This window comes from Mus caroli, chromosome 14, assembly GCF_900094665.2.
Source record: "Mus caroli chromosome 14, CAROLI_EIJ_v1.1, whole genome shotgun sequence".
Classification (NCBI taxonomy): Eukaryota; Metazoa; Chordata; class Mammalia; order Rodentia; family Muridae; genus Mus; species Mus caroli.
Window position 1 is genome coordinate 12,713,004 of NC_034583.1, and position 27,684 is coordinate 12,740,687.

General features: G+C 41.9%; 1 protein-coding gene across 1 annotated transcript in view; it reads right to left on the reverse strand.

Annotated features, from left to right (window-relative positions):
- Gng2 (G protein subunit gamma 2) overlaps positions 1-27,684 on the reverse strand; it is a 104,651-nt gene that overhangs the window by 69,399 nt on the left and 7,568 nt on the right. The window contains exon 3 of the mRNA XM_021181885.2: positions 18,456-18,496. The gene's annotated coding sequence lies outside the window, so the exon portion shown is untranslated. The remainder of the gene's footprint in view (positions 1-18,455; positions 18,497-27,684) is intronic.

Consider the following 27,684-nt stretch of genomic DNA (forward strand, 5'->3'; position numbering starts at 1 on the left):
TGAATAACCATCTTGCTTGGAGATTTTCTTTCCTAGAAGTACAATTGCAGATGTTAATGCCAATGCCTTGGGGGGCTCATGGTCCTAACAGTGGCTGCACGGGAAAAGAAGTATTTGGAATGTCATCTGGCCTTACTTTGCAGAGGTTTCAGGGTTTGTTCCACACTGGAGTTTGAAATGTTACCAGTCCAGCTTCAGCATCTTCCCCTAATTTACATGCATATGTTATGTCTTTAATGAATCCTAGGAAGACTATTAAGTTATTGGTTTTTTAAAAATTATCTGTTTTATTGGCTCAAGTATTAACATGCCCCACCATTATTTTAAAGTTAAGAATCTATATTTGAAAAAAAGTAAAAAAAACACAAAAAACAAAAACAACTATGTCTCACTATAGAAATGGATCAACTTGATCTGGAAATATTTTTTAGAGCTTATTTAAGCCATCTAACTTATTTGATCCTATGATGATTAATAAACATGCTTACCTAATTAATTAGCTAGTCTAATTAGTTCTCCATATAACCATGCAGTCCCTTTGTTATTATTTCTAAAAAAAATCCTCAATTGTTACATTGTGATTTTCTACAACATAGCTTTCTTGTTGTTCTCTCTCTCTCTCTCTCTCTCTCTCTCTCTCTCTCTCTCTCTCTCCTCTCACATAGACTGTTATTCAGATGGTGGGGTTTTATAGCCTGTTAATTCTCATTGAGATTTTTAGTAATTTCAAATCAGATCACTCTAAAGTTCACTGGTCTCCTTTCCCTATTCTTCTGTTCTCTGGAGTCATGGATTTTAAAAATGAAGTGTATATTTTGGAAATTTCCTCTCAGACTCTGAAGGCTGAGCGTACGTTAATCTGGGGTATTTGTTGGATTCTCTTGGCTTTAATAGCCCAAGGAATGCCATCCACACCGTCAGGCCATTAGTGTCTCAGAAGTAACCATGTTCTACTTTCCAATTCTAGCCTTTAGTAATGAGCGCATATAAAACAACTATAGATTCCTTTGCACTGATAACAAAATCCCTTCAGTAAATGATAGTCCATCTACCAGCAGTGCACATCCTGCAGGTTTGTCAGAAAATGAGCCTCTAACCAACAGATAAGGTTCTGCTTCAGGGAGCATTTACACTTAAGTATAATAATTCGTCTCCTCTATTCACATTGCTTTTAGCAAAACTGTGGCTGTTTGAGAACCGAAAAAAATATCACTCCTGCTCACAGGCAGCTTCAAGCACCCCTTGACAAGCACTGTGACGCTGGCCCGAGCTCATAGCGGCATAACCTTAAGCATACCATAGTAACATATTGCATAATATGTGCATATGGAAATATTATTTTAAAATATCAGGAGAAAAATAAGGAATCTATATTTAATTACTCTGGATAAAGGAAAAGTCCCTGTGCGAGGCAAGAAATGAAGAAGCCACACAAAATAGACATGTGACTAAAGATAAAAGCAAAAAGAAAATCATTATAACTAAACTAAAGAGCAGTGGTGGTCAGGGAAGTAGATAACTGTATTAAACAGGGCAAAGTATGATCACCGCCCAACTAAAACTCAGTGCAAATGGAGTCAGACAACCGTGTAGAAACACAGACAAAAGATAAGAAATGACAGCCCACAAAAGAAGAAATGCAAATGATTGATTAAAACATGAAAATATTCTCAGCCACCACAGATTTCAAGAGGACACAAATCCTAATAATATCCATCTTCACGTCTCTCTGCTCAAGCCACACAGCCCACCTTCCCGCCTTCCCGAGCCTTCCCGCCTTCCCGCCTTCCTCTTCCAGGCACTCTTCCCGGGACTTTCACTCTATGGATGACTAGAATAAGACCTAGAGAGGCACACTGTGGCACCTTGCCTTCCAGTGCCAAGATAGAATGAAAGGTTGTGCAATCTTGTTTCCAAGTGTGCCCGGAAGTTGGAAAAGAAACAGAAAACAGTAACAAAAGGCACACACCACTATAAAGGTTTTCAAGTCACCTTGGAAAAAATAAAACTTGTCAAATTACAGCAAAAAAGCAAAGGCAACATTTTTGAGCAGAGGCATGCTGGGTTTGTGCTCCTCTTAGGTTGGCAGCACCTTGGACTCACCTTCAGGTTTACAGTAAAAGGCATCAAAGTTCAACCTTGGCGAGTAAGATTTTTCTCAAGGAAGGTAAGGTAAGGGAGGAGACTTTTCTCCCCTGTAAATTGTGAGCACAGTTTACACAGAAAGCTTACTGAGTTGGACCTGGGGGCGGAAGGGGATGGGGGGCTGTACTTGCAGTCACCACAGTAGCGAGTGGTGGTCATCCTGCAGCACGACACAGTGAGAGCCAAAGGGGCTTTAAAGGAGGCAATGAATGCCCAGCTCTAGGACGACAGTTTGAAAAGGCAGGAAGCCTGTTTTCAGTCCACCCTGCATGGCTGCTGCAACCCGAGATGGATTCATTCTTCTTTCTGCTTTGGCTCCTTTTCCTTTCTGGGAGCTGTTCTGAGTGTGTGGACTTCCAGCTCACGTGCCCTGTTCCGCCACTGTCAGGTATTCAATGTATCAGCTGGCAGAGTTCAGGTGCTTTGCACACAGGCTACCCTGTATCTAGTTAACATAGTGAAGCAGGGGAAAGGGCGCTTGGATAATCAGCTCTGTACTATTTTTAAAGGAAAGAAAAAGACAAAAAAGTCAAATGGTAACAAGTCCTTTATGATTTAAGTAAACCAAAGCAACATGGCAGTGAGCCTCACTTCTGCCAGTGAACAACATCTACCTGCAGGTGCACAGTTCTGCTACCAGTGCTGAACTGTTCTACATCATGCTCCAGACCTGGAAATAGATGCAACACACAAGGAATCTAAAGGAAGAATTAAATCAACTGCTGTTCCTGAATGCATTTTCCCCAAGAAAGTTTCTCATAATATATGGTTTGTTTTTGTTTTGTTTTTAATAATAGCGTCAGGCTAGGGAAATGACTCAGTAAAGTGTTTGCCACAAAAGCAAAGGACCTGAACCTGGGACCCTAGCATCTGTGTAAAAAGCAAGGTGTGATGGCTCTTCCCTGAAACCCTAGTGCTGAGGACTCAGTGACAGGGGTCACTGGTAAGCTATGCTTACCAAATCGGTAAGCTCCAGGGTTGGTAGAGAGCCTGTCCCAGACAATAAGGCAGGTAGCAGTAGAAGAAGACACCCACCATTGATCTCTGGCTTCTACGAGTGCCACACACACGAACACACCTCCACAAGCCCCCGGGTAGCTTTATTGGGATACAGCCCTAAGTCACGTATCCATCATCAGTATTACACTCCTGGATATTTTCATCATGGCAAAAGCAGAATCATATTCATTTTCTCCTGCCTCCCACCAGCTCTTGACACCTCCAGTCTACTCTCTGCCTCTGTGGTTGTCCCTTTTTTGGATAAGTCGGTGAATAAAACCACACAGTCTGTGGTTTCTGTCACTTAGCACAATGCTCCCTCGTTTACCCATGATGGAGCATGCGTCACACCACCGTTCCTTCTTGCAGGTGGATAATCACAGTTTCGTTAGCTATTCATCAGGTGGTGACCACTAGGTTTTCCCACCACCTTGCTTGGTTTTAGAAAGCTTAGGATGCTGAAGGAAGCAAGCTTCAGCTTTGAACTCAAACAAAACCAGGGATTAGTAAATGCAATTATTGCTCTGTCTGCACTGTGCCCAGTCTTTGTTTACTGTGTTATTCCAAAAGGATGATAATGGAGCTGTCAGTTGTAATAACATGGGATTTTGAGAAAAAAAATGTTATACTTCTGGTGAGGAAAAAAGAGAAAGGATTTTAAAATGAATAATATTACCAAGAGGTAAGGAACATTGTCAACTGTAGTAAGTACTGTCCAGTCTTAAGGAATAAACAGACAATGTAGACAGCATGCCTGCTTCTCAATGTGGTTATGCCTGGATGAGGAGGGGATCTGGCTTATCATCGTGATAAAGCAACTTGTAAGTGGACATCATCATTTTCGTGATGATGGCTATGGTTTCATACTGCTTAGATTCATGGAATCATATTCTTTTAACATATTATTTATTGCATATCAGTTATATATCAACAAAAGTCAGAACTAATGATTTTATAAAGTAAGCCTAGATACTAATCTAATTGTAAGTTTTCTTGGTTTAGCTTTGTGTTTGAGACAAGCTCCTGCTCACCTCTAATCTGTGGTTCTCTGCTTTCAATCTCCCACGTGCTTAGATTACAGGGAGGTGCTGCCGCACCCTGATCCACCCATCACAGTACAAACATTAACTGCATCATCTCAGTGATCAGTTATTCTTGACCCAAGATGTTTAAATACAGATATGCATGTCCCATGACTACTGGATGGAAAGCAATGTCTTCATTTGGCAGAACATAATATCAGTTCATTTTGAAGCAAGTCAGATTCTTTTTTTTTTTTTTTTCTGTGTGTGTGTGTTTTTTTTAGGTATTTTCTTCATTTACATTTCCAATGCTATCCCAAAAGTCCCCCATACCCTCCCCTCCAATCCCCTACCCACCCACTCCCACTTCTTGGCCCTAGCATTCCCCTGTACTGAGGCATATAACGTTTGCAAGACCAAGGGGCCTCTCTTTGCAATGATGGCCGATTAGGCCATCTTGTCAGATTCTTCTTATGGTGCTCATGAGAAGACCTGAGGTAGAGAGAGTTCAGCAATTTACCAAGCTAATGGATATCATCATGATGAGATTTCTTACTTCATACCTGAGGTCCAAGTTCTTTTATCCACCCAGCATTTTTCATTGTTCCTATTACATTCTCAAGTCTGCCCATCTGGATTTCCCAGGTCAAGAATTTTCTGGTCCACAGAAGAGGTTTAGAGTGCAGGGCAATAATGCATGTTTGTTTTCTTTTGACGGCCATTTCCCATGCCTTTTCTAATTATGAACGTGTGCCCAACCCAGTGGATTTACTCATTCTTAGTGGTTCAATGTAGTTCATCTAGGTTGATCAAAGTAAGAAATATTGGCTTCTTAGGCAAAGGAAGGAAATAATTGAACTAATATTTAAAAAAGAAAAAAGAAAGAAAAAAAAAAGACTAAACAAAAGCCTAGCTTCTCAGCCCGCCAGCTGGACTGAGCACCTCTTTAAGATGGCAGCCATTCCTTTAACTGTGGGAGGCCCCTGACTGTGGGCTACAGCTACGTTACACAGTAACTCAAACTGTTTACTGAAGTTGCCATCCTAGCTCTAAAGAGTGGTTCCGTGATCCTGTAATCTCCTCCAAGTCATTATGCAGCAGACAAATGAGCTCTGTTCAAATGCTACCATTGTATCTGGGGCCTTTGGAACACGGGCTCTAGTCTGATTAAGTAAAATGCAGGCAAACATGAAACTTACAGGAATGCTATTTTCTTGGATGGGAGGGTTACAACAGAGAGAAGTGCAGCCATTTGTTTCATGCAAGACTTTCATAGACCGACCAGGCTGAATATCTTGCATTAGCTGTTCTCCTGGCTCTATGCCCCAGGACACTAAACTGCACGGACTCCAGAGCAGGCGGTGTGGCTCTTTGCCTGCCAGTGGGCTGGGCCAATGGGGAGCATGCGCAGATTAGAGGAAAAAGGAGTATCAGTTCTGTCTATAGGATTACTATATGACCTTCCCTGGTGGCTTCAACTTCACGTCAAAGGTCCTTTTCTCGTTTCTATTGTTGTTTCAGGCAAAAGGTAACAATGGCAACCACACTTTCCTTTTCATTTTTCCTAGACTCTGCCCATATCCTTAGAAATTACTCCCTACATTAAGCTCTGCTGAAATGCACCAATTTGAAGGTCCCAACTGGTTCCAATACAGCTGGCATTTTATGCAGCTTGAGATGCCAGAACCTTATTCATAATATGAACTTATTCTAAGTTCACAGCTTATATGAATGTATTGGTATTCATCATGTCAATCAATGCAAGGCACATAGGTGAAGGCAGGGATGTGTGTGGGAAGTCTGCCAGCACAGAGTCAACCTCATGCCCACAGACATCCTCACGGTCTTGACACATCCTCACGGTCTTGGGATTCCAGTGAAAGAGACAGACATGTTTCCTAGATTTTCAAATGTGACAAGTGCAAAGCCTGTTGAGGTTGGTGGGTCATTCTCCTTCATATTTATAAATCATATTTCCACACTGGCTTCAACCTTTTTATAAACAATCTCATATCAGACTGAGACCTTAAATGACTTTCGGGAGGTTCTAATTATCAAACATTTTTTAAAAATGGATGTTCAATACAATAAACACTTCCGAAACAGCAAAGCTATGGTTTTGTGGAGGCTCCATCTGTTTTCTCTCATTGGAATGCATTATCATATATAGTGAAAAATACTATAAAACTGAAATATGACTCTCTAAATCATGAATAAATTATCATCTCAAGACTCTGAGTTTCTGGCAAGATATTCTCTTTGAAGAAAGTGAATTCTGAGCCTATCTAAATCACAAAACAACCAACTTCCAACTCCCCGAAACGTCTACACAATGTCATTCTAAAAGAGATATAATGAGAATAGGTACTTTAAGCTTTATTTTCTTCTATGATTTTTCTTTGATAAAGCCAAAATGTTATTTAGTTTAAATTGGTAAAGTTAATTGGACAAATTCAGGCCTATCCTGGACTAACTCAGGTCTATCCTTGGCATTCACTGTGGGCACCAAGTAGAACTTGAAGGACTCTGAAAGCAGGCCTGAGAAGAAAAACTAGGAAACTGGCAGCTTCCTTAAGACCAGATGGCTCACCAGCTCTCATTTCTTATTTTCCAAATGAGTAGAAATTTCATTTTTTCAATCTGCCTAGTTCAATGTAACATCAAGGAATAGAACCATCCTGCATGTGTGTCACGTTTTACAATTTATAAAGTGCTTTCCTGTTCCTTATCTCAACAGTTGCAACAATAGCTCAGACACAGGCAGGGCAATTATAACCCCAGCTTACAGGTGAGAAAACTGAAGCCCGGAGGTGTCGGTCAGGACTCCTCTAGTAACAACTCAGATTAGACAGAAAGTAGAAATGTGTTGGCCCACACTGACTGGATTCTTGGAGCCTGGTTGTTACTAGGCATGCTGGAGCTCACTCTGTTTCCTGCATGGTCTTTCCAGTCTTCAATTCTTTCCATTTTTTCTCCTCCTCTTTTCCCTCCCCCTTTGTTTTCTGACTCTCTCCCTGTCTCCCGTCTGTGCACCAGACTTCATCTTCTAAATAGACTGGAACATAGCCAGGCACAATTCCCACTGCCTCCATACCTGAAAAGATGGGGCCTCCCCCACCCCCACTTGACTTTTGGATGACCCAAAGAAGAACTCTTTGGCCCCTGCTGTTTACATGCCAAATCTCTGAACTAACCCTTGTGGTCTAGGGATGGAATAGTAAGGCTTTATCCATTTGGCTTAAGGTCTCACCTTGCACCCAGAATTCACTAAAGAAATAAAATGGGGGCAGAACTGGGAAAAATGAAAGGAAGAGGGCTGGCTCTCCCAGTTTGCACTGCCTTAAATCACTTGTTGATGGCAGAATCAGAGTGACCATGTAACCAGGCCTTCCTTGAGAACTCACCGTCCCTTTCAGTCAGTCACTGCAGGACCCACTGCAGTGTTGCTAACTCATCCTCTCCGGCATCAGTGTGTTCTGGTTTAAGACTAGTGGTGCTGTGCCTAGGAATGGCTCCCACAGAATCATATGTTTGAATGCTTAGGAGTGGCATTAGAAGGTGTGGTCCTGTTGGAGGAGTCTGTCACTGGGGGGTGGGTTTTGATATTTCAGAAGCTCAAGCCAGGCTCAAAGGCTCTTTCTCTTCCTGCTGCCTATGGATCCAGATGTAGGATTCTCAGCTCCTTTTCCAACACCATATCTGCCAGCATGCCGCCATGCTATAACTATAATGGACTAAACCTCTGAACTGTAAGCCAGCCCCAATTCAGTGTTTTCCTTTGTAAGAGTTACCTTGGTCCTAGTGTCTCTTCACAGCAATAGAGCACTGACCAAGACAGGGTGAAACTCAGTTCCTCTCCAGATTCTGATCAGCTATATGACCTCAAGATCACAAGCAAACTGTGGAACACTGGGAACCATAGTTTCCTCTTCTGTAAACAATCGCTCCCTCTGCCACAGGGGCACCCAAGGGATACAGGGACATTGTGTACTCCAGGTGATAAGAAGATTAGAGAGCAACACTAAAGACTATTCCTTGGTTTCTATGCACACTGACTTTTCTGCTGCTCTCCATGCCCTTAGCCCTCTGCATCAGCCACACAAATCAGCCCTGGCAACATTTTAAAGGTGCATTTGGAAAAGAGAGATCAAACAGCATCTCACATTTTTAAAATTGAGCTTAGAAGAGGAGCTGAGGGACTGATGGCTGTGTACTAGTTGTTACACCCACCTCCTCTCTCCAGAGTAACTAGGACAGGAAAAGTCTAGAACACATACAGAAACTGTTCACTTCAGTTGCCTCTGGGCAGTGAAACTGATAGAGAGGGAGACCCTATTACTTTTCATCGACATCCATCTCTAGTGCTTCAAATTTTAATAATAAAATGCTAATTAAAAATTTAAATCATGTTCTTACTCCTGCTTCTCTCCCTTGTCTCTTGCCCCCTTACTCTCCCTCTCTCCCCATTCCCTTCTACCACCACCCCCAACGTAGTCATGGCCAGCTTCCACTTCTGTGTTCTCTCCTTCTCTCTGCCTTTCTCTGCCTCTACTACCCTCTTAACTCCCCTCCCCATGCCCTGTATAAACTCTATTCTATACCAAAAAAAAAAAAAATCATGATTATAACCAAAAAGGAACACAATGCCTACTTAGAGAGTATTTGAGATATAAAATGCTTCCAGTAGAGTCTTGCTTATGATCAAACTTGGTATTTCTAGTTACCACATATATAGTATAGTAAAACCCAGTTCATTAGAATAAAACCCAGTTTTCTTCTCTATAATGCATTCTTTTCATTAATCATGCTAGAAAAAAATGCTCATTTCTATCTACTAAGGATAGATGTCTAAACTTTTACACATTCCCTCATGAAAAGTGAGATGTCACCCACATTGGTCACAAGGCATGGAGAAATCAAGTTGGTACTAACCAGGATGTTTCTTCCCAATGGCTAGCTTTCATAATTCTGCAAGGTATTCTGAAGGCTGCTTGAGGGAAGGATTCATCAATAGTCTTACCCCCTGTCAACCTTATAAACTGCAACAATGACTAACCAATGTGGCAACTGCCCATGGGTGCAATCGTGGCACAAGTGTTACAAGAATAAAAAACCACTTTCTGTTTGGTTGTAAATCTTAGTGAAGAGGAAGAAACACATGACCCATACTATAAGTCTGGTCAGTAGCCTATGGTTGTGGGCTCATGGGCCTCAGGGGTGAATCTACTCCTATTGTTCTGCTAAATAAAGTATCAAATGGCTCTCTAGGTTCGTATTCCTCTAGTTATAGATTGGTTCAGCTCTCACACCTCATCACAGAAGTTTGTGTAGTAGACACTGGTTAACATACACCTGACCAAGCTTAGAGAACAAGTGTCAGTGGAGTGGCCCACCGCAACGGACATCTGGACATCCAGACATCCGTATCACAGCCCCACGCTCAGAGACCAAAGTGAGAGAAGAGAACAAAAGAGTCTAAGAGCCAGAGGTAGGAGAAGACTGAAGCAAAACTGTCTTCTTGGCATGACGGAGCAACTGCACTCATGAATCCCAGCAGCCATGATTGCCTGTGTTTAACCTACAAAGATCAAGCCAGTCGTGGAAAGGGGAAGGACTGAGCCAGATTGCTTCTGAGAGAGGATCAATTTTCTTTAGGGTGTGGCCCACGGACCACACCCCAGTGAATGCATTGACACCCAGGATTGTTTTGACAGCACTAATTGGAAATGGTGGGTTAATTTAAAACGAAGAAAAAAAGAGAAGAGATAAAGGCTGAGGGGATAGGAAGGTAGCATGGATGAGGAAGGAGTTAAGGGGAGGAATGGGGGGGGTGATTGTGATCAAGATGTATCATATGAAATTATCAAGGATTAATAAAGTTTTTAAAAATATTTTACAGCGTTTTAAAAATGACACTTAATCATCTTAACTTCAATTATAAAGCACAGAGTATGTGCCCACTGCCAACCGCATCATTTCTTCTGTGCACATGTTGCCTTATTAGCAGGGATACTGTCCTTCTAGGAACCACGCCACATTCCAGCCTGGAGATGTGTGTGATATTTTCAAAGAAAGTAAAGGCTACATGGTAGCATACGCCAAATCTAAAGAAGAGATTTAAATAGTATTTCTTTTTAAAAAAAAATGATGCAATAGCTACACACTTTGAATGCTGTGCAGAGACCAAATGCTATATTGGTTGCCTAGTTACATCTCTGTAGAAAGGTTAAAATGGTTATCTCTAAATCTGGCAGAAATTTCAAGCCCCAAGATTCATAATTAAGCCCAATTTGCTCATGATCCCTTGAAAGAAGTCCCCATCAATTAGTGGTCCTTAGGGTGTCTAAGGAAATGGTTTAATAAAAGGTATTTCTATATATGAAATATGCTATCTTGCTCACATTTCATTAACACTGTCACATCTGGACTTCTTCCATTTTTCCAGTTACAGTCTGTACTGTATGATAGTGAGAGCTTCCAACACGGTTGAAAGGAACCCCATCCCAGGACCCGTGGAAGGAACTTTAAAAATGTCCTGTCGTGATAAGTTTTATCAAGGATAGACCAGTCGATACCCTAGTGACAAAACTGACACATTTTAACAATGAACAATTAGCATCTGATACCAAGATGTCCCACTGTCCACCTTCATCAGCTCCACATTCAAGGCCTCCATGGCTCTGTGGCAAATATCTCTCCCAGTAATGAACAGAAGAGACAATAATTAAAGACTGGGCATTACCCATGAGTGCATTATCATGGGGGCAGCCCTTTTCCGGGGTTTTTCCCCCCTTCCAGAACATCCATCAGTTTTTAAAATCAAGATAAAATGCTTTACCTTTCATTAAAGTGAGCAATTAGACAGCATTTAGTGATTTTGCAAATGTCAGCTCCACATCCTTCTAGGCACAGAAGTCTTTTGGATCCCTTATTTACATATGTTCTCTAATCTCTCTTTTGAAAAGAGTAACAGAATCTTGGCTTAACTTATTGTTTACTTACAAAAATACCAGCAGACATTGAACCGAGGGTTTGGCTGCTGTTTTGGCAGTTTGTTATTTCAGTTTATTTGTTCCTAGAGTAGGACTCAAATGCACGCCTCACTGGAGGTCTCTACCACTGGTGAGCTACATCCTTAGCCCTAAGGTAAAACAACCATAGAGTTGCCAAGTGTGGTGTACATCCCAAAATCCCATTTGGGAGTCTACACAATGAAACCCTGACTCAAAGCATGAATAAATAAATGAATAGATAGATAGATAGATAGATAGATAGATAGATAGATAGATCATAGGTAGATAAATAGATAGATAGATAGATAGATAGATAGATAGATAGATAGATAGATGTGGTAGACAGGTAGATAGATGATACACAGGCAGACAGAGTAGGGATCAGAAGCCTTAGAAAGAAGAAATTTAAAATATGTTTGATGAGAAAGTCAAAGTAATTCACGAGTCTGTGACAGGTAGATGGTAATTCACGAGTGTGTGACAGGTAGATGGCTCCGCATGTTATAGGGTTTGCAGCAAAGCCTGACGACCTGCATTCAATCCCTAAAACCTACATGGTAGAAGGAGAGAAGCAATTCCTGCTAACTGGCCTCTTACCTACACACACGTATGGTGGTACACATGGCATAAAGCCATGGCTCCTGTGCACACACACACAAACATACCATGTGCTCACCCTTCCCCCTCTACACAAGAAATAACTAAACAAATACATTTGCAAAGCTGACCAGCAACCCTGCTCAAAAATAGTTACCTTTCTGACTGATAGTGTCAAATATTCTTGAGAATGAAAGGAAGAGAATTCCTTGGATCTATCAAGCAGCATAATTTGAAAGATAAAAAAATGATAAGACACATTTTAAAATATCAATCAAAAATCAACAACAACTCAAAATCCTGCCAACTCTTAAAATTCAAATTCCTACCCAAGGAAGTCAACATATTGCTCTTTCCAGTACAATTGAAATTCTTGTTGTTTAGTCCTAATAGTTTAGAGAGATCAAAGCTCCAAATAAAAGCCACAGAAGAGCAAGGGGTACCGTCCTGGGACACTCTGCATCTCTCGCTATTAGATTTTTCTATGGATGGCTGAGCAGGTATCATTAGCGATGCACTCACATCCAACTCATTGCCTGCTCTTCCAAAGCCCTATTTCTTCATAAACACTCCATGCTGTTTATAAGGGAGTGGGTGTGAGGAGAGGTCGATTTTTATTATACAAAAGACAGGATTAAAGTTAAGAGAACTCTGAGGCAGACTTGGGTATTATAACCTCTACACATGCTGACACACTAAAGAAGATTCAGGAAGGTCCCACGGCTATCTCAGTAACACAGTTCTTAAAACTTCCATTATCAGAGCCAGCACGCAGGAAGCAGCAATTGCCCCTGGGGAACTAACTGGGCAGGCAACCACTTTTAATCGACCTTGTGATTTCACAAACACTGCTGGTTCTTCTACATCCTAGGCATTTGTTGTTACTGTGTCAAGTCTGCGTGTCTCGAGCCAACCTGATTAGTACATCATCTATGAAGGACTGTTTCCAAGACCCCCATGGATACCAAAATCTGTAGCTGCTCAAATCCCTTCTGTCAAATGGCATAATATTTACATATAACCCCTTATATATCGTCTCTCTAAATTATTTGTAATGCCTAACACATTGTAAGTGCTATGCAAATGTTCTTAGGCTATATTGTTTATGGAACAACCAGAAAAGGGCATGTAGATGCACACTACAGAATTGGGTGTGGTTTTTTTTCTTCTTCTGTTTGTTGCTTGTTTTTGAAACAGGATCTCACATAGTCCAGACTGACCTTGAACACCCTGTGTAGTTGAGGATGATCTTGACCTTGTAATCCTCCTGCCTCCACCTCTCAAGTGCTTCCACTGTAGGCTGTGCTTTCCATGGTGCTGAGGATCAAACCCAGGGCTTCATGCATCTCAAGCAAACATTCTACCTACTGATGTACATTCCTTACCACCAGAAGTAAGGTTTTAAATACATGTATATAGATATCTTTCTTCCCATGATTGGCTGAATCTGCTGATACAGAACCCATGAATACAGAGAACAATCAATACAGGGTTTTCCAAATAAGATAGATTGCTCATCACTTTCGATCCAAACCCTGGAGGCTGTTTTAACTATTTCGTTCAACTAAAACTAAAAATTCATCAGTATGACAGCAATGTCCACTGGAGCCATTTTCTTAGACCTTTAAAGGTGACCCACTATCCTGATATGCTTAGAATTCTCCAAGTTTTAGTTTTGAAAGTCCTGTGTCCTGGGGAAAAAGAAAAACTGTATCCCTCCCTCCACATACTCTCTTGGGAAAATCAGGATTTTTTTGATGCTCTAGCAGCCCTAGATTTAGACTTCAGACTTGTGGGGCTTTGGAGTATCTAATGTTGATAGAAGTGAGACCTGCTTGAAAACCCTAAATTATCCATCCAAATCTTCAAGTTCACAAGTTCCTTTAGGGGTAGACTTAAAAATAAAAACAAACAAGATTCCAATACTCCAGTTTATCCATAGGACAAGAAATGGTGTCTTACTTGCAAGGATAACCTATCTAACATGTGGAGGCAGCTGTGACATACCTGGAAACTGGCTATAATAGCCATACTACATAGAGATCCCGAATAATGTGTCATTCCCTTCTCAGGCTCCACATTTCAGAGCCTAATAAATAATGTGTGATGTGGCAGGCAGACATGCCCGCCTATGATACAACTCTCACACTCTTCCATGCTATTCAAATTCCTGGGAACCTATGAGCAGCAGGAAAGCATTGGGAACTAGAAAAACACCAAAAGTAGTAACCTATCCAGGCTGCACCTACAGGACCGCAAAGTCTAGCCAGGAACAGGGAAGCACCAGATCTCAACCTGTCTGCTTCATTGCCAATCCCTAAGAAAAGCAAAGGTCTCCAGTGCCTGGGCCCACTGGAGAATAGAAACTTCATCAAAGACAAGAACTTGCTTCATTAACTCGGGAGCACTAAAACCTCTCAGTCTGGTATAATGCAGTGTGACATGACCCCAACTCTACTACCTGAAGCGTTTCTCCTGTTCTGAACAATGGTCTGTTTCCTCGGTGGTAGGCAGAATAACAGCCTCCAAATATGTCCAATTCTCAATCCCCTGGAGCCTGTGAATGTGCAACCTGACCTGAATAAAAGGACTCTGAGATGTGGTTAAATTAAGGATCTTCTGATGAGATTATCCCCGTTCATCTTGACAGAAGGGATTTTTTTAAATATTTTTATTAGGTATTTTCCTCATTTACATTTCCAATGCTATCCCAAAAGTCCCCCATACCCCCCCCCCGACTCCCCTACCCACCCACTCCCACTTTTTGGCCCTGGCATTCCCCTGTACTGGGGCATATAAAGTTTGCAAGTCCAATGGGCCTCTCTTTCCAGTGATGGCCGACTAGGCCATCTTTCGATACATATGCAGCTAGAGACAAGAGCTCCAGGGTTCTGGTTAGTTCATATTGTTGTTCCACCTACAGGGTTGCAGTTCCCTTTAGTTCCTTGGGTACTTTCTCTAGCTTCTCCATTGGGAGCCCTGTGATCCATCCAATAGCTGACTGTGAGCATCCACTTCTATGTTTGCTAGGCCCCGGCATCGTCTCACAAGAGAGACAGATGGGATTTTTATGGCTGAGAATCAGAAGGTGATGCACTCACAGTGCAAAGTCACACAGATACACAATATCACAGAGATACACAACATCACACAGATACACAATGTCACACAGATATACAACATCACACAGATACACAGTGTCACACAGATATACAACATCACACAGATACACAATGTCACAGGCTTGAAAAACTGAGCTAGAAGCTAAAAAGTTGAAATGGACTCCCCCCCTTGGGCCTCTAAACGCATGGCTCGTAGCCTGGGTGAGATTGCACAGATCCTATCCCACAGCACAAGACGCAGCTGTATGTTCTAAGCTATTAAACTTAACAATAATTTGTTACAGCAGCAATAGAAAACGAATACTCTCTTAGCGCTTTTGTACCATTTGCCTTGGCAAGACTGTGTTTCAAAGCCTAATAGCTGACCATTTCATACCTGGTACCTGATTTGCTTCTCTGTTTAGACTTAAAAACAAAAAAAGAACAACCAAAAACAGACTTAGTACTAAACCAAATCTACTCAAAGTCCCCGTAAGAGTGTAAAACACAGCCAGCTTTTACATGTCTCCATTGTTCCGTTTCTTTCTCTGTTTGATTAACCCTGAGATGGCTTCGGTAAGGGGTCACTGAGGAGCACTGAGACCAATAATTTTGTTTGTCTGAAAAATACTTTTCGGGGAAAATAGAGAATGCCAACTAACTCCTTTACAGTTGTGTGCAACTGTAAAGCATAGTAGTTGGCAGTGTGTCCCTAAGTGTTCCAGAGGTCACAAGGACTAGAGGATGCCACTGCCCTTACAATAAAGAGCTGTCCCACGGAACATGTGGACAGCCACCACTGGGCAACTCTGCGTGGGCTGATTTGAAATGGATGTTTTAGCATGAAACCCACACAACATAACACAGAACAGCAGATATATAAAACATGCTTAGCTACTAGCAATATTTGAAGGAATATTGGGAAGGCCTGGCGATCCCCCAAAAGATAAGAGGTATTTAAATCGAATTATTACAGGGCAGCAGAATTTCAGCATGGTCGTAAACTCACGCATGCGTGCACAAACACATACACACACACACACACACACACACCTCTTCAAATACTCTCTCAACTAGAAATCCCCAACCCTGACTGTACTTTAAAAATCATCTGTAGAGCTCTGAGAAGCCACAGATATCCAGGCCTCTCCCCTGAAGATTCTGATTCAGCTCGTCTGGTCTGCGTGGTTTCCCTGTAGTCGTGTGTCTCCATGTAGAACCTGATAGACACCCCCAACTCTGCCTGCTATTGGCAAACTCACATGGATGAACCCATCCTGAGATCTGAATTCTAGTCTCTCTTTGTGAATTTGAAGCTTGACGATTGCTCCTCAGCTCCTCTGCCCACAGAGAGGTTTTGAAGTTATTCTAGATGTTTCTTCTTTTCTCTCTTAGTCACCAATTCTATCCCCTATTCCTAGACCCAAGCCTTTCCACTGTCCTGCCTTCCATTCTCCCTTCTGCCTGTAGAATCATCTTTTCCAAGAAGAGTTCTCATTGTACATTCTCCTCGGCCCTCCCACCTAGAACATTACACAGAGTCCCTCCATGTAAGCAGGAGTTGGCCTGCTACCGAAGCCCGCCTCGTCAGTCAGCTGCTTTCTGGCCACTCTAAGTCTCTGAAGGTTTTCAGACTGCACCATGCCTTTTAGGGTCTGTGTGTATTCTGACACATGATTCTTTCTCTCCCTTTCGAACAGAGGACATCTCACCACTATTCAAAGCTGTTCTCCACAGAGCCACCAGGCCAGTGCCCTCGTCCACCTGAGGTGATTCTTTGCTCACACCTCACCCGTGCAACTGCAACATTGTGGCCTGTGTGGCTTTCATCCTCAGGCTCAGGCATCTGGCATTCGCTCTTCTGTTCATTCACTTCAACACTTTTATTAAATAGCTAGCAAACGCTAGGCATGCTGCCTACATGCTGGAGGCAAAATTGTTAAGTTGGAATCCACACCTGTTCTCTCTCTCTCTCTCTCTCTCTCTCTCTCTCTCTCTCTCTCTCTTTCTCTCTCTCTCTCTCTCTGAGATTTTCTTAAAAGGGAGTCAGATCACTGGAAGAATATCCACAATAAAACAGATTGATAGAAAGTTGAGAGTTGTGTTTTGTGTGTAGTCTTTATAATCCCACTACATTAATAAGTTAAGAAATAAACCTCCCACCATTTCTAAAATTGTGACTTATGTCAAATGCCTACATTTGACTGTTAAGGTTGTATGATGAATGTTGTGATATGTGACAAATGCCTACATTTGACTGTTAAGATTGTATGATGAATGTTGTGATATGTGACAAATGCCTACATTTGACTGTTAAGGTTGTATGATGAATGTTGTGATATGTGACAAATGCCTACATTTGACTGTTAAGGTTGTATGATGAATGTTGTGACATGTGACAAATGCCTACATTTGACTATGAAGGTTGTATGATGAATGTCATCTTTTCATTTTGTCAGTGTGTCTCTGATAGTTAACCTCGTTTGATGATCTTCAGGGCCTCATTATTGTGAGTTGAAAAAAACAAAACAAAACAAAACAAAAAAAGCCCGAGCCTCTTATCCAAAGGAAGGTCTAGTGCCTCTAACTGCTAAGCATGCAGTTGTGGTGCGAAGAAACAAATGGATGACAAGTTCTAGAAACCAATTAAGCCAGGCTATGAGGCTTTCTGTTTTAATGAGCATTTCACTATAGCCATTAGATGCCTACATAAATAATGGAAAGTCCAGCCTCCAGCTTCCAGGGGCCATGCAGTTCAGCCCAACGGAGAAAGGGGAGAAGTGGCTGGAAGTGGAAAAGCACAGCACCCGACGATGGTCACTGAGACTGGATGATAAGGACATGGGGAGTTCTTGTGACCGTTATATCTTTGACATATGCTTAAAATTTTTTTATAATGAAGTTGAACTTTAAAGTGGCGTGAGAATCCCAAGCCAGTGGCTAATGGAAATGCCACATCTGGGTAGGAATACACAAACTACAGTTTTGGCCGTCTCAGGATAGTGGGGCCTTTCAAGTCTGCAGCCATTTTTGACTGGCTTTAACTCATCTCCAAAGTTAATTAAGTGTCTTCCAGAAGAAACCCACCAGCCCTAAGCTGACCTTTTGCTCTGGTTACTGCTAGGGGAAAAGCTCGCACCATCTCTAACAATCCATTAAGATCAAGGCTTACTTCTCTAAACTAATTGCTCTGCGGCTCCGGCTTGCACAGGTTATGATAATGTCTGAAATCCCTTAATCACTTTTGGCACCACAGGGACACCATTATTAAGGTAACAACTTCAAATGTTCTCCAGCTCAGATTTTTCTTTTTGACTCAGATTTTTTTTTAAAGAAGATAAGGGCAAATTCAGGTGAAATCGATTTTAACTATCACTAAAGAGACCCACGTTTTCTTTAAATACCAGAGCCAGACCAACATTGTTAGAAGCTACAGTTGGTTGTTTTCTGTAAGAACATCACAAACTTAAATGTTCCTAGTCTATAAGATTACTGATACTTTCATGGACCCTTCTGAAGTCTGCTTACGTTCATGTTGATCATGATGATCCCAGAAGAAAAGAGTTTAGAATTCTTACCTGGTCAGTGTTCAAGGCCTCACGCTCCCTGGCAGATCTGACTGTTTGAAAAGAAGAAGAAAGCACACTTTAAAAAAATGAGAAATAGCAAAAGCTATAAGAGCTAAGTGAGCCAATAAACGCTTCTGTGGCCAGGGCTAGTAGTAATGGCAGCCCATATCAGAACCTACATTTTGTGAACTTGCTCTTTTTAAGAAATGTACATAGAAATGTACATAGTATGTAAAATAGGAATCCTCTGCTTTGTGAAATTCACACACACACACACACACACACACACAAGCAAACAACAGCAACCAAACACCAAGAGAACACAATACTTGGTGGCAGAAGCTAAATACCTAAACGCTCCTCCTGACCTAAGCCAATTGGTTCCCACAAAGACTGTACTTCCTCTTGCCCTAGTTGTTGGAGGAAGAGCAAGAGTCTGTGGGTACCTGGCCCTTTACAAGTGCAGATGGAAGCCAGCTGTGCTCGTCATGGTCGCTCTGGCCTGTAGTTTTTCCCAGGTTGTTTTGTGGTCTACAGGCACCTGCACTCTTTGCTACTAATGCCCCCTGTGAATTCAAATTGAGTCGGCCTAATTGTGCTTCCCACCAGAAGGAGTGACCTTTCTCTTGGAGAACTTCAGAGCACCCACACCAACGCCTTGGGGAAGCGCCTTCCCATTCCTACTTCCTTTTGGACTCAGAACAAAAAGGTATCTCACACCAAGGGGGCCGTGACTGAGGGTGGAAGTCAGTTTCCCATTGGGGCATAGGACTAAATGAACCTCGGTATCTCCAGAGATCTCACACCGTGTGAGACTGATACACATGTTTTAATCTCTGCCCAATCAACTGTATTCTCAGAGTGCTAGAAGGGTCACGTGGTTTAAATGAGCCAAAGTTATTAAAAAAGAAAATCATTATCTTGTGATTAATGACAGCAGAGGAAAAGAAAACAAGCCAAGGGCAAAAAAACAACCTATTTTCAGAGAACGAACCCTGGGGATAATCATGACTAAATGGGACTTAGAAAATGAGCCTGGGCAAGGGCGCTCTGGGTTGCGTGCAGGCTCATATATTATTGCTGAGAGCATAAATTGGCACAAGTCTCTGGGAAGCAGCTTGGTACTATTTATCAAGGGACTTAGATGTTGTTCTCAATCATCAGTTTTGTGATTCCACTCCTTGATTCTAACAACAGCTGTAGACAAAAATTATTACCAAGGCATAAGAAATAGCCCAATTACCAACAATACCACTTCCTACGCAAAGGAAATCCTGCATGGTGAACGGACAATGAGTATGAGCCTTTTGTGTTGCTGGGGAGGATGGCTATGGCACATTCAAAGCAAGCCCCCTATCAGTGAGCTTCATCCCCAGTCCGGATGTAAGAGATGTAAATGAGGGAAATGCACCTGGTACAGTTAAGCAGCCTCAAGGCAGGTTACCGCTGTATAATGTCAACTGGCCTCCTACCGCAGAGCTTAGCACATCCTGCAGCCCCATTTAAAAGTTTGTTCTTCTGGGTTTTAGTTACTGTGCAGTCTGAAAGTGTTAATACATGGAAAATGGAAAATTCCAGGGATGAATAATTCATAAGTTTTAAATTGTGCCATTCTGATCCCCTCAGTCCTGCCCAGGATACTAGTCATCCCTTTGCCTAAAGTATCCACACTGAATATCCACACTGCCTACCTCTCCATCACTTACAGAGTCCGTTATTACACATCTTGTGGCAAAGTATTGCAGTCAAGCATTCTTTAAATAGTAGCCTAGCACTGCGTTAAAATATCTTTATTGTTTAATGTACTCTGTTTTCTTCTGCAAGCACATCGGGTGTGCACACAAGACTGAGGTATTTTGAGAAAGACTACATCTCCGTACATGTTAAGAAAAGCTCATTTTCCCAGCCTCCCTTGTTGCTAGCTGTGCAGGCATGTAACGGAGTTTGATAGAACTGCAAAGGTAGTGCATGTAAGCCATGGCTCCGCCTTTCTCCTTCTCCCTTCCTGCTGGGTCTTTGTAACAAGCCACCTCAGACCACAAGAACAACAACCTGGCAGAAGAGCCGGGTCCCCTGAGTGATCTTTAGCATAGCTACCCAGTCCTTGGTCATTCACCTCTGGGCTGTTTTATTAAAAAGAAATAAATACTTTCTAACTTCCTTTAGCCACTGTAAAATCAGCCCCTGATACATCAATTACTTGAACCAGTAACAAACTTAATAAGTGATGGCAATTCTTTCTTTCATTATTCATAATTTACGCTACTATTTCCAAATTTTTAATGCTCTCCATGAATTACTTTGATGATCAGTAAAATATTAAGTCAAGGCTTATTATTATGTTTTTAAAATGTTTTTTATTTTGCAGGTTTTCGTGTGTGTGTGTGTCTGTAAGTGTGTGAAGATGGACACGCACACCACAGCACACATGGGAAAGTCAGAGGACAACTTGAGAGTCAGTTCTCTTGCCAGCTAGGGGTCTAATTCAGGTCATCATTTTTAGCAGCAAATACTTTTATCCGTCAAGCCATCTTACTGGCTCAACTCAAGCTTTATTTACTAATGTTAAGACTAGAACAATGTTTGGGTAATAATTACTTCTACTTTTGAGAATAAGATAGATATGTAGTTTAGAACCAAAAATGTCGTAGTGAGCATAAATCCAGCAACTTCACTTTATTTCAATTTTAAAAGAACTCCAAGTAAAATCTGCCTTAAAGAGGCATGGTCTAAAGAATAAAATTTCAGCCAATACATGACAGTCGCATACGTGGGAGGATGCCCAGCCTCGGGAAGGAGAATTGGAAAGTTCTGTGTGTGGCCTCATACCTTTGGCCCTTGGCTCTGCTGCCCCTTTCAATAGAACTGAAACAAGTGATGTCTATAAAATGCCACTAATTGGTTGAGGCCTGGGACATCTTGAATGTCCATTCAAACCAGTGTGTGCTTTGATTTTTGTTTCCTTAGGAGCGATGGCAGATTTAGCGGAACTCCTGTAACTTCAGTGGTCTCCTTAGAGACCCATGGGCCTGCATTATAAGATGGTTGCCCAATATAAAGGAGTCAAATCCAGTCCATAAATAATGAAAAGCTACAGGTCCATGCACGAATCAGATGAAAGACATAAACCAACCTCTAACTGGGTAGTACAGGGAGAATCATTTAAGTCTGCAATAACCATATGCCAGAGGTATTCGGTGCCTTTTAGGAGACCATTAGAGCCCTGTGCACAAACACTCAAAGCATTTCATCAGGTTGACCTTAGAGACTTACCTGTAATTATATATTAGCTAAAGAAACCATTTGTCCTTTCCTCCCCCTAGGAGAGTACCAATCAGCCCTTTTCTCCCCTGTGAACTGCAATCCCCAACACTAATAGGCCATTAGTCCCAGAGTCTCCCCGCCTCCCTCCAGGATGACTGCGCCAGTGTCTTCAAGGGAAACCCTAAACTCTCTCCCACAGTAGCAGGCTGAAGCCCATGGTCAAAGCTCACAGTTTTTCTCCCCTTCTTCCCTGTGCAGGAACATAATCAAGGCAGCTCAACAGGCCTAATTACCATGGAAACCACATGCACTATGGGATTATGAGTGTATTTGTTAAAATGACTCACAGGCTATTCCCTCAGAAGCCCCAGACACACAGGTTTCTGGATGGTTTATAAAATCCATTTAAATGTTTTTTGGTTTTGCTTTTTCAAAAAAAAAATTTTCGGGCTTTTATTGGTTTATCTGTTGCAATGAGGAGGGATCCATAAAGTTAACAGGCCTCTCTCCTTAAAAATGAAAAAAACAACAGAGACAGACAGACAGAGACAAAGAAAGAGAGACAGAGAGAGAAAGACAGAGAGAAGCACACAGAAAAACAGAGACAGACAGAGAGACAGAGAGAGAAAGACACAGAGAGAGAGACAGAGAGAGAGAGACAGAGAGAAACACAGAGAGACAGACAGAGAGAAATACACAGAGAGAAAGACACAGAGAGACAAAGAGAGAGAGAGAGAAAGACAGGGAGAGAGAGAGAGACAGAGAGAAACACACAGAGAGACAGAGACAGAGACAGAGCAGAAGTAGGAAGAAAGTGAGCCAGTTGCCTCTGTTCTAAGATTAATCTATTTTTACCTCAGGTTTACAATGAAATTAATTTGAATTTGTCTATGGGAGATAATTAATCTCTTTCTCATCTAAATAATTTAAGTATTCCATAAAGTAGTTTTAGAGACTCAAGTGAAATAATTAGGTGAAATAAAATATTTATTAAGAAATACCAAACAAAATGACTTAAATCCGGGAGCACAAACTGTTACAGAATAATTAGAAATCTTAGTAACAAGGTATTTTGAAATGTATGTTGTAGTGACAATTTTGGTTTTCTTTAAAAAACACAGAAATATTATAAGTACATGTTTTCATTTTAACCCCAGGTATGGGATGTAGGCTGCTTCAGACTGACCACAGCAGCAGACCGTCCACAGCAGCAGACCATCCACAGCAGCAGACCGTCCACAGCAGCAGACTGTTCACAGCAGCAGACCGTCCACAGCAGCAAACCGTCCACAGCAGCAGACTGTTCACAGCAGCAGAATGTCCACAGCAGCAGAATGTCTGTCCACAGCAGCAGAATGTCTGTCCACAGCAGCTGACTTTGATTTGCCCCATGCTCTAGCAGGAATGTGATTTTGCCAGCTGCAGACAGTTTTTGTGATTGTGTGACATTTTGAATTCTGAGGACTTTTCAGAGGAAATATATAAATGCTAGGGCCACGAGAGGTGTGTTATGTTGTTGGTGGTTGGTTGTTTGGTTGTTTGGTGGTTATTGTTGGTCACAGTTTGTTAAATAGTCATGTGTAAAGAAGAAACAAGAAGAAATTAGATATCCTGATGGCAAAGATCAAACTTGCCCCAAGGTTCTCAACACCTCTAACCAGCAGAAAGTAGTCTAACAACAGTGTCACCCCTTTCCAGCTCCTGACTTTATCAGGGATCTCTTTCCTTTCCCTCTATCCCTTTTTCTATCCTATCTAGTGTGGGGGGATTGAAAAGGTGGAAGGAAAGAGGTGGAAAAGAATGGAAGAAAAAGGAACCCACAAAGTAGCAAACACCAGCTATAGGATGTCACAAGTTAAATATTGTATTTTTAAAATTCAAACATGAAAGAATCCAGACATTTAAAGAAATGACAATGACTTCTACCTACTTAGTAAACATCATTTAAGGCCCTGAACAAACTATGCATCATTATCTGTAGCTGGACCGTGACAGTGGGGCTTAGGGAGACCTGGTCCACACAGAGGCCCAGGCCTGGCCGGACTCTTACCTTCTCTCTGAAGAAGGCATTCCTGTGAGTAGATCTCTCTCGCTGCTGAGCACCCCAGGTCTGACTTTGCTACTGCTACTCATTCCCTCAGAGAAAGCTCTGCTAACCATCTCAGCATACCTATTTCCTCTGTGAGAAATAGAACTAAGCCTTATTTCAAAAAAATAAAAAATAAAACACAAATTACTCCTAATTATCTATCTTCCCCACTCAGTAACATTATAGGCACAAAAATGCAACAAAATGGGCATTTAGAATCACTATCTTCAGAATTATGTACATGTTTTATGCATCAATGCCAAAACCCACTCTGATAGTTTAAAGGAAAATCCAGAGGACTATCAGTCAAGATGGGTGAGGCTGGACTAGGACAGCAGCCCTTCTCTACCCAGCAAAGCCTGGCTATCAGTCTCACTCCACAGTCATGACTGGTCAGTGCGAGGAGCTCTCTTGTCTTCACTTTCAAATCCAAGCTTTGGAGTGCAGCTGCCATTGCTACCCTCCCCCACCCTCACTGCCAATGGCCAGGGAATATGTTCACATATGATTCTTATAGCTTCTTTCTACAAATGACATGTTCCAGGTTGCTTGCCTGTCTCTAGCCAATGCCAGGTACCCGGCCACACCTAACAAAAACAGGCTTGGGTAGTGTAAATCTATTTTGAGTTGGAAGGGAAACCGGAAGTGATTATGGATAAGCCTGTGGACTCCTAGATAAACAGTTCGAATCTAAGATTAACACTTCACTAAGTCGGAGCCTTGACGGCTGGCTGTGCCAGGGAAACAGGCTTCCCCAGCTGACTCTGGGCTCCAGGGATGAACACTGACTGGATGAGACGATTCCTTTGGCTAGACATGGTAAGAAGTCCTTGGTTAAACTAAAAGATGCTGTCCTTCAGGTTGGTAGCAATATGATCCTTTAGGAATATCTCCACTTCTGGAATAGTTAATATAGTTTAGGCATATGACAGATAAATACTTTATATCCATCAGATGAGGAAACAGACACAAAGAAAGTTTTTAGCGACTTCCTCAAGTAATTCTGACTCCACAGTAATCTCTTATAACTACTTAATTCCTATTAACACTTTTTCTACACTGCTGTATTTTAGATTATTTTAAGACATGATAAAAGACAGGTGGTAAGATGATTAAATAATACTCATGGGTATCAGTGATTCCTAAATACATTCATAAAGTCAAAAAAAAAAAAAAGCAAGAGATCAGCTCACTCCAGGGAAACCCTTAAAAATGGCAGTGAGGGTTTTTTGTTCATATGTAATTTTTTTACTATGGCTCAACACAGATCAGATGAACACCCTTCTTAAACAGGGCTCTGTTGGCAAAGCCTAGAAATTACCTTTACTTTCCTGTTTGAAAATGCAAATGTGAGAGTAGGAGGCACTCTGTCATCTGCAGAGAAAGCACACCCCCACCATCCATCGTCTGTTAGGATGAGAACACACAGAAACGTGTCACAACACTGAAATCTCCCCTCTTCCCTACTGCTGCAGTGCACGCGTCGTCTGGGAAATACAACACCTGAGTGGGAGGGAGGATGGAGAAGAACACAGCACATCCGCTACCAGAGCCACGCACGCACACACACACACACGCACACCCACACACACCCCTCCAGAGGTGAGGAGTGGAAACCTGTTGTCTAAGTAACTTGTAATCGGAAATGCCAGAGACCATTCAAGCCTCACTTACAGACACTATAATCAACAAAATATACGCTGCAGGAGAAAACAGCCTTCTCACTTAAGTTAGACAGACACTAGTCGTGGAGTCCTTGGCCTTTGAGCTCAGGCCAGACTGGATTTATTTAGATCAAATCGATTTGCATGGCAAGTCACAGAGGATCAATTTTTATATGTGTGTGTGTGTATGTATGTATTCATATATATATATATATATATATATATATATATGTATAATGATCTCCATAATTATATATATGTATATATATATACACATACACATATGTGTGTGTGTGTGTGTGTGTACATATATATGTATATATATACACCAACAAAAACAAGTTTGGGCATGTGCATAAATGGTGAGTGTCTGAGTGTGTGTGTGTGTGTAGATATGTGTGCGAGCACACATTGCCCACAAAGAGAAGTGCAGGGAAACTACAAAGATCAAGCTGTGTGATTTGGGGAGGCTGTTTAATCTTCCCAAGTCTTGGTAACCTCACTTGCAAAATGGAATTAATAATAGCAGAATATATTGACAGCTGTCCTGCAGGTCACTAACTCTTTGGTTTTGTTAAGTAGTGAACTTTTCTCCAGGGTCTAGTGACCATATTTTTCACAGAGGTTGGGCTGCAACAAGGCCTCGAATCAGCCAATCACAGTGGTTCCTTCTGCTTGGTCATGTGTGAATCAGAAGGGGAAGTCAGTTAGAGAGGCCTCTTTCGTTTTCTTTTTACCTTTCTTCTTCCTCACACAGTGCTATGGAGCACATCTGAGGTCTTGTGCATACAGGCAACTGCTCTGTGATTGAGACACATCTCTAGCGTTTACTTAAGTCAGGAGCTGTCTCTCCATGTAGCTTCTTATGTGCTTGACTCCCCTATGGAGCCCAGGCTAGCCTCGGACTTGAGAAATTCCTGCCTGTTCCTCCACAGTGCACAGGTGACCACACAAGCTGTTTCTCAGCTTTAGAAAGAGACGCATGAGTGACAGGCATCATGGCTCATACTTACAATCCCAGCAGTTAGCAGCCTGGGGCAAGAGGGTTGTCAGGTTGTGGCTAGCTTGGACTACGTGATGAGCTCTTGTATGCTGAGTAAGACCCTGTCACAATTGAGCAAGCGAGCTTCATGAGAGGAACTTAGGCCCTCAGCTGTGCCTGTGGACAGTGAGCTGGCCCTTATTTGGACTTTAGCAGGCATCTCCACATACTGAGGGGAGCTGGCCCGAGAGAGCAAGTGAGCTGAGGGTGTCAGAGTTCAGCTCCTTAAGAACACTGCCCAGCTGCTCAAGAACAGACTCAGCTTCTTGAGATATATTTCCTATTGTTTCCATTTAGACAACGGCTTCCCCCACTCACCCCCCATCAGCAGCTCAAAATATTCTGGCAGAAAAAAAAAGTTCCTTTCACATGGCTAATTTAAAGATGAGTTGAAAACAGTAACATATAAAGTTTAGGGCACAGACGAAATGCCTGTTAAATGCTGGTTCTCAGCTGCCTTAGTGAGGGTGGCACTGTTCATCCCTTCTAACAGGAGGGAGTGCTTTTACTCCCAGCGGCTTGAAAGACTCCTCTGTGAGGGTTTTCGCTTCTTCCCCAAAACACAGTTAAGGGCAGAAATCATTGCTTTCTCTTCTTTATTCATCTAGAGATGAATATCATGTATATAAGGTTATTTTAAACAATAAGGATAGTGTTTACTTCAGACAACAAGCCCTGTTGAGTTGATTGCAGCATAGGGAAAAAAAATCTATAATTAAATGGAGAAGTCTTCCTGACTGTGCAAATCAATTTGATCTAAATAAAATCTAGCCCAGACCAAATACTCAGTGGAGTAGCCAAGCATTCTGCCTTGGAGTCTGTCTGGGTTGACTGAAAAGCTGCTTCCAGTAGAAGAGAGTCTGTAAGTCATCCTGCCTATGTGGGAGGAAGGTACAGTGCCTCTGGGGTTTCACCTCAGCCTTAGTTCATACAGGTACTTGTACTTTCTTTGTGGAAACACTCTGTGGAGCCTTCACATGCCTGACATCGGTGCTTAGCATCGAAGGTCTCATCTCCAGTGTGACCTCCTAGAAGCCTTCTGAGATTACAAAGAAAGAAAGAAAAAAAGAAAGAAAGAAAGAAAGAAAGAAAGGAAGGAGGAAGGAAGGAAGGAAGGAAGGAAGGAAGGAAGGAAGGAAGGAAGGAAGGAAGGAGAAGAAAGAAAGAAAGAAAGAAAGA